The sequence below is a fragment of the Aegilops tauschii genome, chromosome 3 (genome assembly GCF_002575655.3).
Source record: "Aegilops tauschii subsp. strangulata cultivar AL8/78 chromosome 3, Aet v6.0, whole genome shotgun sequence".
Lineage (NCBI taxonomy): Eukaryota > Viridiplantae > Streptophyta > Magnoliopsida > Poales > Poaceae > Aegilops > Aegilops tauschii.
Genome location: NC_053037.3, coordinates 33,472,435 through 33,485,689, shown reverse-complemented (window position 1 = coordinate 33,485,689; position 13,255 = coordinate 33,472,435). Strand labels below are relative to the sequence as shown.

At 45.4% G+C, this 13,255-nt stretch overlaps 1 pseudogene; it reads right to left on the bottom strand.

Moving 5' to 3' along the window:
• Positions 1–6,070: 6,070 nt before the first annotated feature.
• Positions 6,071–12,936, bottom strand: LOC109777302 (uncharacterized; annotated as a pseudogene).
• Positions 12,937–13,255: the final 319 nt, after the last annotated feature.

Genomic DNA, 13,255 nt, shown 5'->3' with positions numbered 1-13,255 from the left:
TCGAGCAGGTGAGGCGCGCACCTCGCTGTCGTCCTGGGTGCGCGAGGATGGGTCGTCCTGTGGACCATCTTCCTCGGTCAGGAGAAGCGAGGGCGTCTTCACGACGGGCGCGTCATCGGAGTTGACCTGCTTCCCTCCCATGCACAGGAGGTGTTTGGTAAAATGCCAAAGAAAGATAGAGAGAGGAGGAAGAAGAATGACATGTGGGCCCCACCTATCATAATGGTCAACTTAGCGGTCAAAATAAACGGAGTTGACTTTGCCGCCACGTCAGCCCTGACGGGTGGGTCCCGCATGTCATAAACGTGTTTAAATCATCTAAATTGGCCGTTTTTCAAAAGTGGTAGTTTTTAGTCACAACATTAGAAATTTTTGGTAGTTATCAGTCACTTTTTTGAATGTGGTAGTTCAGTGAGACGGCAACGCCTAATGTGGTAGTTTTTTTTTGTCAAATACTCCTCCAAATGGGAGTACATAAAAAGAAAACTGGGCATCTGCACTTTTCTTCTCTCTCTTCAGTTTTCTACAGGGACCACTCTTTATGTGAAGCGGTCGGCTCCTCTGTAGGATCTAGGCAGAGTTTGTGCGAGAGCAGAAATGTCTTACCCTATCGTGGGCGACGTGTTGCGTGTTATATAGGCAGGTTTGCGAAGCCTGATCACGCGTACAAGGTTGTTGGAGATACAACTTGAAGAGGAAGAAAGACAGGAGATAAAGGAGCTAGTTACAACTGAATATAAGATAAACAGATGCTCCTATCTATCTCCTAACTACAAGTGAATATCTCCTGATGTGGCCTGATATGTTGTATGTTTGACACCCTCCTTAATCACAACTTGGTCAAGTTGAGATAATGCTTGAAATCTTCAAAGCTTCTTACAGGTAAGGCCTTTGTGAATCCATCTACAACTTGATCTCTGGAATGCACAAACCGAGTGTCAAGTTGCTTCTGAGCAACTCTTTCTTTGACAAAATGGAAATCAATTTGTGCTTTGTTCTGGCATGAAAGACTGGATTTGCAGAAAGATAGGTGGCACCAATGTTATCACACCACAGACACGGGGCTTGTGTAGTTTTCACACCAAGCTCCTTCAGCATGGCTTGAACCCATATGATCCCTGTTGTAGCATTTGCTAATGCTTTATATTCTGCCTCTGTACTTGATCTAGAGACAGTAGCCTATTTTTCGTGGACACCATGAGATTAAGTTAGGTCCAAAAAACACTGCAAACCCATCAGTTGATCTTCTGTCATCTAGGCATCCTGCCCAATCAGAGTCAGAGAAAGCATTGACAAGAGTAGAGGGTGACTTGCTAAAATTTAGACCAATGCTCAATGTGTTTCTGACGTATCTGACTATACGTTTTGCAGCTGTCAAGTGAACAGTAGTAGTTGCATGCAAGAACTGACATACTTTGTTAACAGTAAAGGAAATGTCAGGCCTAGTGAGGGTGAGATACTGCAATGCCCCTACCAAACTTCTGTATCTTGCGCTGTCCTCTTGATTCAAGAGTGCCCTTCTGTGAGAGATCATTTTTCTGAACGATAAAGGAGTGGGTGAGGGTTTACATCCTTGCAGACCAGCCTTTTTCACCAGATCAGTTGCATACTTTTCCTGGGAGAGATGAAGCCCACCCTTGTGTCTCTTCACCTCAATTCTAAGGAAGAAATGCAAGTTTCCAAGATCCTTCAAAGCAAAATCTGCACCCAAGTCCTTTAACAATCCTATGATTGCTTCATCAGATGAGCTTGTCACAATAATGTCATCAACATATATGAGAACAAATATGCATGTGTTGGACTTGTTGTAAATAAACAATGAGGTGTTAGACTTAGATGGAATAAAGCCAAGTGCCTGCATCTTATGGCAGAGACGGGAATACCATGCCCTTGGAGCTTGCTTTAGTTCATACAGTGCTTTGTCAAGTTTGCAAACATGAGAGGGAGCACTTTTGCTTTCAAACCCAGGAGGTTGTTTCATGTACACTTTCTCTTCTAGAACACCGTGAAGAAACGCGTTCTGTACATCTAATTGTCTGATACTCCAGCCTCTGGAAACGGCAATAGACAAGACAAGACGGATGGTAGAAGCTTTAACAACTGGACTAAAGGTGTCCTCATAATCTATACCATACCGTTGTTTGAAGCCTTTTGAAATGAGTCTAGCTTTATAACGATCAATAGTTCCATCATATTTCCTCTTAATTCTGAACACCCACTTGCAATCAATAAGGTTTTTACCTTGTTGTGGAGGAACCAAGTGCCATGTCTTGTTTTTCTCTAGAGCTTTGTATTCTTCACACATTGCCCTGTTCCATTTTTCGTTACTAAGAGCCTCTTCAAGAGTGCTGGGCTCTCCTGGTTCACCTGTAGAGCAAACTAAACCATATTTGGTTATATTTTTGTAATTTAAAGGTTGGATTACCCCTTGTTGCAGCCTTCTGCGACGTTGAGGTGCAGGAGAGTTTGCGGTCGCAAAGGATCCTGTAGCCCTTTCTGGAGATAGGACAGCGACGGCCCCCGAGGACGATCCGCCTGCAACAGCCGGTTCGGAGCGGACCTGATCTTCTGTGGCAACGTGCCGAGGCGCTGGTGCGGTGGGAGCCGCAAAAGATCCAGGGGGCTGATGGGCTCATCATGAGCCTGTGATGACGCGGGCCCGCTGGAGTCAGGGGCTGTCTCCACGCCCGCCTGGCGAACGAGGGAACGCCGCTTGTAGCACACGGGCTAGGCCGCAAAATGTGTGCGGTCCTGGCCATCCTCGGACTGCCGCATGGCAACTGGCGATTGGCGCGGGCCGGAGGGCGCGCCTCGCCCGGTCGGAGGTGGCCGCCAGTCAAGCAGCGGGTCGATGGCGCGCGTGCGGCCGACCGCGGCTGGCGCGTCTGGCTCGTCCGCCGCAGATTCGCGGTTGTCACCTGGCGCAGATCCCGGAGATGATTACCTTGTTCTCTGCAGCAGAGATCCTGAGGAGGATATGTTCCCCATGCCGCGGCACACGCGATATAGATCGTTGGGACGATTTCTTCACCATTTTCATCGCCGTTTTCACTGTTTGGCGCCCCTGGAACATCAACAAAAGACTCATGCGCATTGTTTAGAGGGTTAGCCAACATATGATCATCACAATTGTTAATGCCCCCTTGATCATAGCTAAGGAGATTAGAGGTTAGCAAAAGAATTTTTTTCTGAAGGAGGGCACCAGCATTTGGGTGAAGATCTGAAAAAGGAAACTTGGTCTTATCGTAGACGACGTCACATGAGATATAGACACGACCCGTGGATATGTCAAGGCACTTTACACCCTTGTGTTGTGCGCTATATCCAAGAAAAGGACATTGCTTGGAACGAAACATTAGTTTGCGTTTGTTGTAGGGACGTAGATTTGGCCAGCATGCACAGCCGAAGACATGAAGTGTAGTGTAGTCTGGTTTGGTGTGAAGGAGGCGTTCTACTGGAGTTTCATTATTTGTGACATGGCTAGAAAGTATGTTAATAATGTGGACAACAGTAAGAAATGCTTCGTCCCAAAACTTGAGGGGCATGGAGGCATGGGCTAATAGAGCGAGGCCAACTTCAACAATGTGGTGATGCTTGCGTTCAGCTGAGTCATTTTGTTAGTGAGCGTGAGGGCATGACACAAGATGTGAGACGCCAAGAGTTTGGAAGAAGGAGTTCAACTTCTTATATTCCCCTCCCCAGTCAGACTGGACAGCAATGATTTTAGAGTCGAACTTGCGCTCAACAAGTGCTTGAAAATTTTGGAACACTTGAAAAACATCGGATCTTTTCTTAAAAAGATAGATCCAAGAAAACTTACTGTAGTCATCAATAAAACTCACATAATAGGTGTGTCTACCAACAGAACTAGGAGCAGGGCCCCACACATCAGAAAAGATCAATTGCAATGGTTTGGTAGAAACACTGGTGGAAATTGGATAAGGTAATTGATGACTTTTAGCTCGCTGACAAGAATCACAAATAGTTTCAACATTGCGCTCACCAACATGCGGGAGCTTATTTTCCTAAGCAAATTTTCAACTAAAGAAAAAGAAGCATGTCCTAATCGATCGTGCCACCGTGTTGACGAGAGTTTGACAACACCAAAAGCTCGTTTATTGAATCTTGTGCGCTTCGGAATCAACGGGTAGAGCCCTCGAACACATCTACCGCGATATAGGATTCTTCCCGTTGCCTGATCCTTGATCAAAAAGAAATAGGGATGAAATTCAAGGAAGACATTATTGTCAAGAGCAATTCTATGAACAGAGAGAAGACTTTTGTTGGCACTAGGAACATGCAAGATTTTCCTAAGATGAATTTTACGACTAGGGGTATTAAAAGTTGAGTGACCAATGTGGTTTATCCTCATACCTTCTCCACTAGCAGTGTGGATTTGATCTTTGTCGCGGTATTTTTCCTTCATGGTCACCTTTTCAAGTTCAATGGTGATGTGGTTGGTGGCGCCGCTGTCGACGTACCAGTTGGTGTCGATCCCATAGGAGCCATCCACAGCAGCAGCAACTTTGTCCTCATCTTGGGAGGAGTCATCATCGTCCTCATACCGGTACCAGCAGTCCTTGGCCATGTGCCCTGGCTTGCCATAGATCTAGCAGCGAGGTGCATCTGGACGCGCTCTGGTGGAACCGCCGCGGCGACCCCTGTTGTTGGTGAAGGAGGGCCGGCCTCCGCGGGAGTTGCTGTTGCCGCTGTTTCCCCCACCAGAGTGCTTGCCCCTGGGACGAGGCGACCCGCGCTGACGAGAGGAGCCACCACCGCGGCCACGAAAAGCGGCGTTGGCAGACGACTTGAACCCGCTCGAGGACTGAAAGAGCACCACGCGCTGATCGAAGTTACTCATCATGGAGAAGAGTTCATCGATGGAGACCAGCATGATGCGGGCGTCGAGGGCGGACACCAGGGGCTGGTAGTACATGTCCAGCCCATGGAGGATGTAGGAGACGAGCTCATCGTCTTGGAGAGGCTTGCCGGCCGCGGCAAGTTCGTCCGCCATGCCGCGCATGTGGGCGAAGAAGGTGGCGACGGACTGCTTCCCCTTCTGCGCGTTGATGAGAGTTGTGCGGATGTTATTCACCCGGCTCAGAGATTGGGACGAGAACATGCCCGCCAGAGCTACCCAGAGCGCGTGCGACATGGTGATCGCGGTCACCTGCACGAGCACTTCTTTGGACGGGTTATTCAGCAAGTAGCCTAGTACCTGTTGGTCCTCCCGGACCCAGATGGGGTGGAGAGGGTTGGGCGCTGATGATTCCTTCCCGTCTTTGTCCTTGCTGACGAGGAAGCAGGGCGGCTCCGGTGTGGTGCCATCGGCATACCCAAAGACATCGGCACCTCGCATCTACGGCACGATCTGGGCGCGCCACAGGACGTAGTTGGTGCGGGTGAGCTTCTCCGTGACCTACTGATTGAGGTTTGGGTGGGAGGAACCGGAGGAAGACATGGCTAGGGCACTATTGGAGATGAGCTAGGTTTGATGATTGAAAGATGAAGGCTCTGTATACCATGTGCGAGAGCGGAAACGTCTTACCCTATCGTGGGCGACGTGTTGCGTGTTATATAGGCAGGTGTGCGAAGCCTAATCACGCGTACAAGGTTGTTGGAGATACAACTTAAAGAGGAAGAAAGACAGGAGATAAAGGAGCTAGTTACAACCAAATATAAGATAAACAGATGCGCCTATCTATCTCCTAACTACAAGTGAATATCTCCTGATGTGGCCTGATACGTTGTATGTTTGACAGAGTTAACCAACCTTCTCGTTTATGTACTGAAGACCACGTCACATTTGACATGTTGCGGGATCTAGGCATCAACATGGAAACTGATGCCGTAGATCACTTTGATCGATTGGGTGCCGCATGAAATTCAGGAGGCACTGGTCACCCAATGTGGAAGATTTATTTTTGAGTTTGTGCCAAAGTTCTTAAAGTCAGTGCCGATGGATGGAGCCTATTTGAATCTATGTTGATCAAAGCAGAATGGAACTACTTCCAGGACATTGCCAGAAGAAGCGCTACGTTCCAGTCTTTGGGTCAGAATTGTACCGACGTTTCTTATGAAAAGTGATCATGAATTTAATTTCAAATAACCACAGCTTCAAACTCAGCGCACACACAAAACACGGTTTTACCAGCCTGAACTGAACCCATCTCTTAATAGACCTAGTTTAGCCTTGGTACAAGTCCATCACATAAAGAGGCGTGCGTACACTAGTATTTCAGGGTTACAATTAAGTTACAGAACACTTCATACTTGCTACACAGGATCAGCAGCTTGAGGGCAAGATAGGCACGCATTCGTCGATATACAGTTCATCACATTAGTAGAGTTCCTGCTGGTATTTAAGTTCTTTCTCCAGATCTACTTCTTCCTCAAGCTCATGCCATGTCGGATAGCACCAAAATGGCTTGGGCACAGGCCATCTGTTAAGAGTAAAACATGAATAAGCTGCTAAATAATACTCCTTGTTTGGAGTATATATCCAGCAAAAGGTCTTATTGAATGCGTAATAAATAAACAATACCTGTTTGGGCTATGATTATCGCTGACAGCAACAGACCTACAAACAGACCAAAAATAGTTTTAACATACAAGAACATTTTAAATAGCTAAACAAACACACACGCGCGCGCGAGAGAGAAGATCAAAACCATTGCAACATCAGTTTACTGCTACATATGTCTGAACATTAAGAGGCAAAATGGTTCAACCGTAAAAGAAGATTAGACTTGAAAGCTGGCACGAGTTCAAAATAAAAAATAACCTCAAAACAAAAACCAAAATTAATCCAGATTTTGTCATTATAATTCCAGGTTAGGGTGATGCTACGAGATATACGATACAATACTTTCATATATTGCATATCTACGATTTGACATGCTCAACAGTCAGACACAACCATAGGATGGTCTTACCGTATGTTATTTATCATATGCACAAGAGTACTATTCCAGATTCTAGTTAATGTGATCAGTTATAGAAGATCAAAAAGGTAACAGATGTCCTATCGAGGAAAGTAAACTTTCAAGCTTGAATATTATGCAGATGAACATATTGTACACAAAATTACATAAATACAGGAAGCATACCCTTGTGCATCAAAATTCTTCAAGACTTCTGAAATTATATTCACTGGTACGTATGGAGTTTCTTCCAAGCCATAGAAGTTCATGCCAATAAAATTTACATCAAATCAATAAGAGGCCCTCCAATCCCAGCCTAGCACAAACACATAAGTAACAAAGAGGAAAAGACGGTATTTGTAAGCCATACAGATGGGGTGATGGATTTAATTACTCATTTTGATGCAACTACTTATTTCCACCATACGAAAAACACAGCGTACCTTGGTGATTTTACAAGTGGAGGTCTTAAGCTCTTTGCAATTAAGCTTACTTGGTTTGTCGATCAGTATCCCACTTGTGGCCAAGAATTTACCCGATTTGTAGCCACGCCCTACAGCTACTACCTTCATCTGAGGTTTCATTTGCATCTGATCGTTGATTTGTGCTGTCCGAGAACAGCAGAAACCCATGATGTGGACGACAGCAATGTTATAATGTAGACTGTAATGTTGCAATGTCCCTGTGGTACGTCGATTATCTGGAAGGCACACTACAATCTGCAATAAATGATACGGTAGGACTAAACCAGTGTTATAATGAATAAAGAAAGGGGGTAATTAAACAATTATTAGTAGAGTAACAACCTTCAAGTTATCAGCAACAGTGTTTTCATCGTCAGAAGTCCTAACCAAACTTGCAGAGGTTAGAACTCTTGTGGTGGACCCATTGCAGTCTATGAATACGCCTGTGCAAGCAAAACACCTTTTTCGTCCTACAAGAGTAATGATTCACACAATTTAGTGATGAAATTGGGAAGAGAATGCCAAAAGTAAACGATCTTATAGTGAACAAAATAAAATTACCAATGAATGAAGCCAATGTGACAACACTTTGAGACATATTTGAATTAACGCTTCTTTCAAGTTCGCTCCAGATATCTTCACTAAATTCCTCTTCAAAATTATTAAGCAACCGCATGCCCGCTGACCACAACAATAAAGGTTCAGTAGTTGAGAGGTGTTCAACAGAATGAGTAATAAATATAAAAAAGACACAAATGAACTCACTATCGTCCCAAACCGGGAATGGATAACCACTGGACCTCATCTCTTTTTTTGTAGCATCAGCTGAATTTTGCAACATAGTAAAGTGATTGATGACCCCATGTATAATGATGATCAGGAAAACTGAAAGCAATGACTCACCAGAATCAAGATATCTCGGCCACCGAGTACATAAGAACGCCCACTTTGATAATCTATCCACGAGTCCTGGTACCACAGGGGTGAAACAATTAATGACTGTGACCAATGATCAATAATTAACACTGAAAGTGACCCAACCTGGATGACATTCTGGATCACAGAGAGTACATATGGAAGGTTTTCGATCCTTAGTTTTCTCTCCTCCCTTTGAGCTGTCTAAAATGGAGAAGATTAGGGAAGGGAAATAAGCTGAGGTTAGAAAACCGAAAAGCAGTATGAAGGGGAGTATATTCTCATATGGGTGTGGCTAGGTCTCAGTCGACTAAGATTTAACCAAGTCTCAGTCAAGTGACATAACATGTTGGTTCAGAAAAAGTGACATAACATGCAAGAGAGAAAAGGAAAAAAACTAAAAAGAAAATATTGCACAAATCTCAATGTAAGATCTCACAAATATAGTATCGATTGAGACTTCATTATCTCTCGGTCGATTGAGGCTTAGCAAGACTGTTCTCATATAGCATGGTAGTGATGAATTGCCCGACGAAGTGATGACTGTGCACAATTTAGCAACCTGAAGGAGTGAAGTTCTTTTCTCACCTTGTGAATCAGACTTGTGAGGTCTGGAAAATTTCCTTATTGTACTATCAGGTCTTTTTTTACTTGTAGCCCTGCAGCAGAATGTGATAAACTCATCAGAGTAATAGAGAAATCCGCAAAAGTAAAACATGGATGATATGTATGCATGAATATCAAACAACTACATGCACTTAAATGTCAAAAGGGGGCAAATTAGGGATTGGAGTCAGATTGCACTAAATAACAACACAGTGGGAAAAATCCTAAAGCCTAAATATTTCGATGAAGAAACCATAAAATGGAGAAAATATTATACCATACCTACCAGTCAGGGTGGACGAAACGAGCGGTCCTTCAGACCGGCTCGTAGCCCGCTCGGTCCAGGCCGGCTCGGTCCTAGCCCGACTAAAAACACAGCCGGTCCGAGCTGCAGATTCCGGCCCGAAAATTCGTCGGTCCGGTCCGGGCTTTCACCGAGCCAGCTCGCAGGACCGACAAACCGATGCATCGGCGTGGCGGGAGTGCGGCGGGAGCACGGTAAGCACCGAGTGGGGCGTGGCTGGGGCTTGGGTGGGGCATGGCGGGGCTGTGGCGAGGGCGTGGCGGGGCTGTGGCGGGTGCGTGGCGACCCAGAGGTGGCGGGGGCGCAAGAAAACTACCGTCGTCTACGTCCGCCACCGCGGGGCTGTCGTCCGCGCGGCCACTGGACTCTCTGGCCCCGGTGACCTTGTCCATTGGATGCGCCAGAGTCTGGTTAGTCGTCTCAGCCAAAGAAATCGACGTGGGAGGTCCTACGTCGCCGCATCGATCATCGTCCCTTTCGTCTCAGTTCACTGGCCGTCCGTCGCCGTTGGGCTGCCATTGGTGATGTTCTTGGTTACTCTAGCTTCCATTGGTTCTTCTGTAGCTTGCAGACATCTCGTCGATGAGCTGCGCTTCCTCTAGCCGGAGCAGCCGCCGTCGGAGCTCGAGTGCGCGCTCTGGCTTGTGTACTGGCCGGTCCTCTCGGTCCTCTCGGTCCGGCCCGGGCTTTGCCGCCGCCGGTCCGGTCCCTAGAAACAGGACCGCCAGACTGGTCGGTCCGGTCCGGCTCGGTCCGCCGGCGGCCGGTCCAAGTGACGGCTCGGTCAGGGACCGGACCGGCCCGGACCGTGTCCACCCTGACCTACCAGGAACTTTGACTACCTTATCATTTAAACAAGTACAATAGCTTTAACATGGACACCAGAGTCCCAATTGAGTACAGGGCAACTGCCAGACATGCTGACAAGACATGTGGTATGGATATGTGTCAAGGTCACGCTGCAACTTAATCCAGCCACAGATGTCAGAAACAACCAATTTGTTATCAAGGGGGATGTTCTCAAATGCAGGCCAACTACGAGATGCAAGTATACTCTAGAAGCTACAAAAACATCAAAACAACTCATGACTGGCACAAGCTAACGCATTTAAAAAATGGTTTGACATTCAACATGATTGGTAGTAAACTCATGTTTCAGTTTCAAATATGCTACCACACCCAACCTCGGCTACTGATGTACGGAATTGTTGTAGGTACTTTTCATTCATTTTGTATCTCTACTGATGATGTGTGGTCAGCTTCCTTGAAATTCCAGGTTGAACAATAGATTCACAACAAGTGGAACAGATGGCCTACGGTCATCCAGGAATTGTTTCAGTTAGACTAGTTGTTTGCCGAAGGACAGGCCTGGTGCAGTAGTGAGTACTCCCTAGTGTGGGAGCTTCTAGCACTGTGTCTGTCCTTTGAGACTAGTTGTTTGTTGTTAATCATTATCCAGAATAGAATGTGCTCAGCGAAGTTTATTGGCAAATCAGGCCAGGCGTTTAGTGTATAGCACTAATTTCTCTGCTAATAGTTCTCATTCGCTCAGTATTACAGTGATTGAGCATGTTAGACTCCTCACTACATACCAATTTGTGATCATGCTTTAACTGCTCTTAGCCTTGTACAACACATGTTGTAAATTAAACACTGTGATTTCATAGTCAATGCAAAATGCCTGCACATTTTTTGAGAATGCAAATAACCTTAAACAATGCTTTCTCAATAAACAAATTAACGGCTCAACGACATGAGAAATTTGTATAATGCCTGTTGTTAGCTGCAGTATGACGTCATAAGAAGCCGCTATTGTATTAAGTGCAATATTGGTTAAGCTTTCCACCATTATTACTTTTCCTAACAATGAGTAACCCATGTGCACAAAAACTAATAAGATCAAGCAGGAGAGAGTAAACATAGGTAAAAAAGAGGAAGAGATATATAAACCAGACAGAGAATCTTTGGCTCATAAGTATGGAGGACATACCACCATGGAATTATTTTGCTGAACTGCAGCAGGAGTTCACGAATTGTGTTCCTCGGTAGGAATGGAGTCTCTTTCTCAGCATAAAAGTTCATCCCAATGAAATCCCCATTAAAATCAACAAGGGGCCCTCCAACTCCAGTTTATGAAAAGAATAAAGTGACACTCAGCCAAGCACAAGAATTTAGGGATGCTGAACAAAGTTTGTATAATTGAAAACCAGGACTAATTTTTTGTGCCCTCAAAAAATTGTTCAAGTGCATATATGACAAAATTAAACCACCCATATAATGACACAATTTCATTTATTTATTTCCGCTATGTATAGAAAGTGAGGAATCAACAGTGCACCATAGTAATTTCACATGTGGAGATGCCAAGCTCCTCGTGGTAAGCTCCTCCTGGATTGTCAGTCAACATCCCAGCTGTGGCCATTAATTTTCCTGAGTTGAAGCAACGCCCTACAGCAACTACTTTACTCTGAGACTCAATTTGCCGCTGATGATCTAGACATGCTACTTGAAGGGAATGATAGCGAATGATGTTGATAACAGCGACAGTGTGTTTCAAATCATAGAATTGCAACCATCCCAATTCGATTTTGTTATCTGGAAGGCGCACTTCAATCTGCAATGATAAAGCAAGACAACAAGTATTCACCCAGGTTAGCAGAATGGTTACCATGATGTTAAATAAGCAAGCAATAGTTTGCCGCTGATGTTAAATAAACAAAAACAAATTGGCAGTACCAACCCTCATATCGTGAAAGATCTTGCAGTCGTCATCGATTGATCTAACCAAACTTAATGAAGTCAGAAAGCTTGTAGTTTTCGGATTGTTCACGGTAGTTATGCCCGTGCATGCGAAAAACAGTGTATTATTTCCTGCACAAGATTGTATTTCTAAATTCTGAATCATGAACTACTAACGAATAGGTAAAGATAAAAAGATGTGAAGCTAATGTTCATAGTCACCGTCATCGAATGAAGCAATAGATACAACAGTTCCCTCTAAGTTCGAGGCGACTTCTTTACTGAGTTCCGTCCACACACCTTGACCAGAATCACTTAAGCTGCCAAATTCCTCTTCAAAAGGATTCTCCGGAAGTGAATTACCTAGTTAGGGAAGCATCATCGTATCATACAACACAGTTCTGAAATGGATCTACACAAATCGTACGAGCAGAAGAATGAATAAGTAGCGAGACTGAGACAACCAGTGGCTCACCTTGGCTACTTGTGGAAGCCTTTTGTTTTTTGGTCTGGCTTCTGGTGCGGACGCCTTCTCGCTTCATATCTCCGGCCTAGAGCGGAAAGAATTAAATTCAGACAGTGAATCACCAAAAGAAATCGGGGGGTGTCAAAGCAGAGTTTTGGTTAAAATCACCCAGCGCAATAATAAAGAAAATAAAAAAAGGTGGAGCGTGGCCGAGCCTAACTTCAGAATTTGTGAAGGCAAATAATTTCACCGCGACGCAATCGATCGACAGCGAAAAAGATGGGAGGCAGGGGGTTCAGTTAATCACCGGGTGAAAGAAGGTCGTACCGAAAAATCAAATGTCCAGAAATCGCGGCCGGGTGAAGACAGCGATGAGGAACGGCGATGGCGGCGCGCGTTGGGGTGGGGAACAGAGGCGTCAGCCTAGGGCACGCGGTGCTGGGTCGGGTTGAAGCGAGGGCTCGATCGCCCGCTCGGGAGAGGAAGAGGAGGAAAAGAAAAACGGGACGGGACGGTTGGAGACGACGATCATTTTCTTTCCTCCACGATGTTGATAAAAGCGGTGCCACGAATGGTACGCAGTATCCGTCTTGGCACGCGTCCGGACCGGATGCGGACACATATACGAAAGCCGGTCGTCCAACAACATATATGGAATATTCGTCCCTATTTTAAATGTCATATACTGAGCGGAAAAGATAAAGGACACTTATAGGCGCCGGTGCCGCTCGATACATCCGTTCCCAACCGTCTGATTGCTTTGTTTTAAAAGTCAAACACACAGAAAAAACACGCACAGGAAACAAGGAAAAAAGGACAGCGTGCGCACATGCCGGAT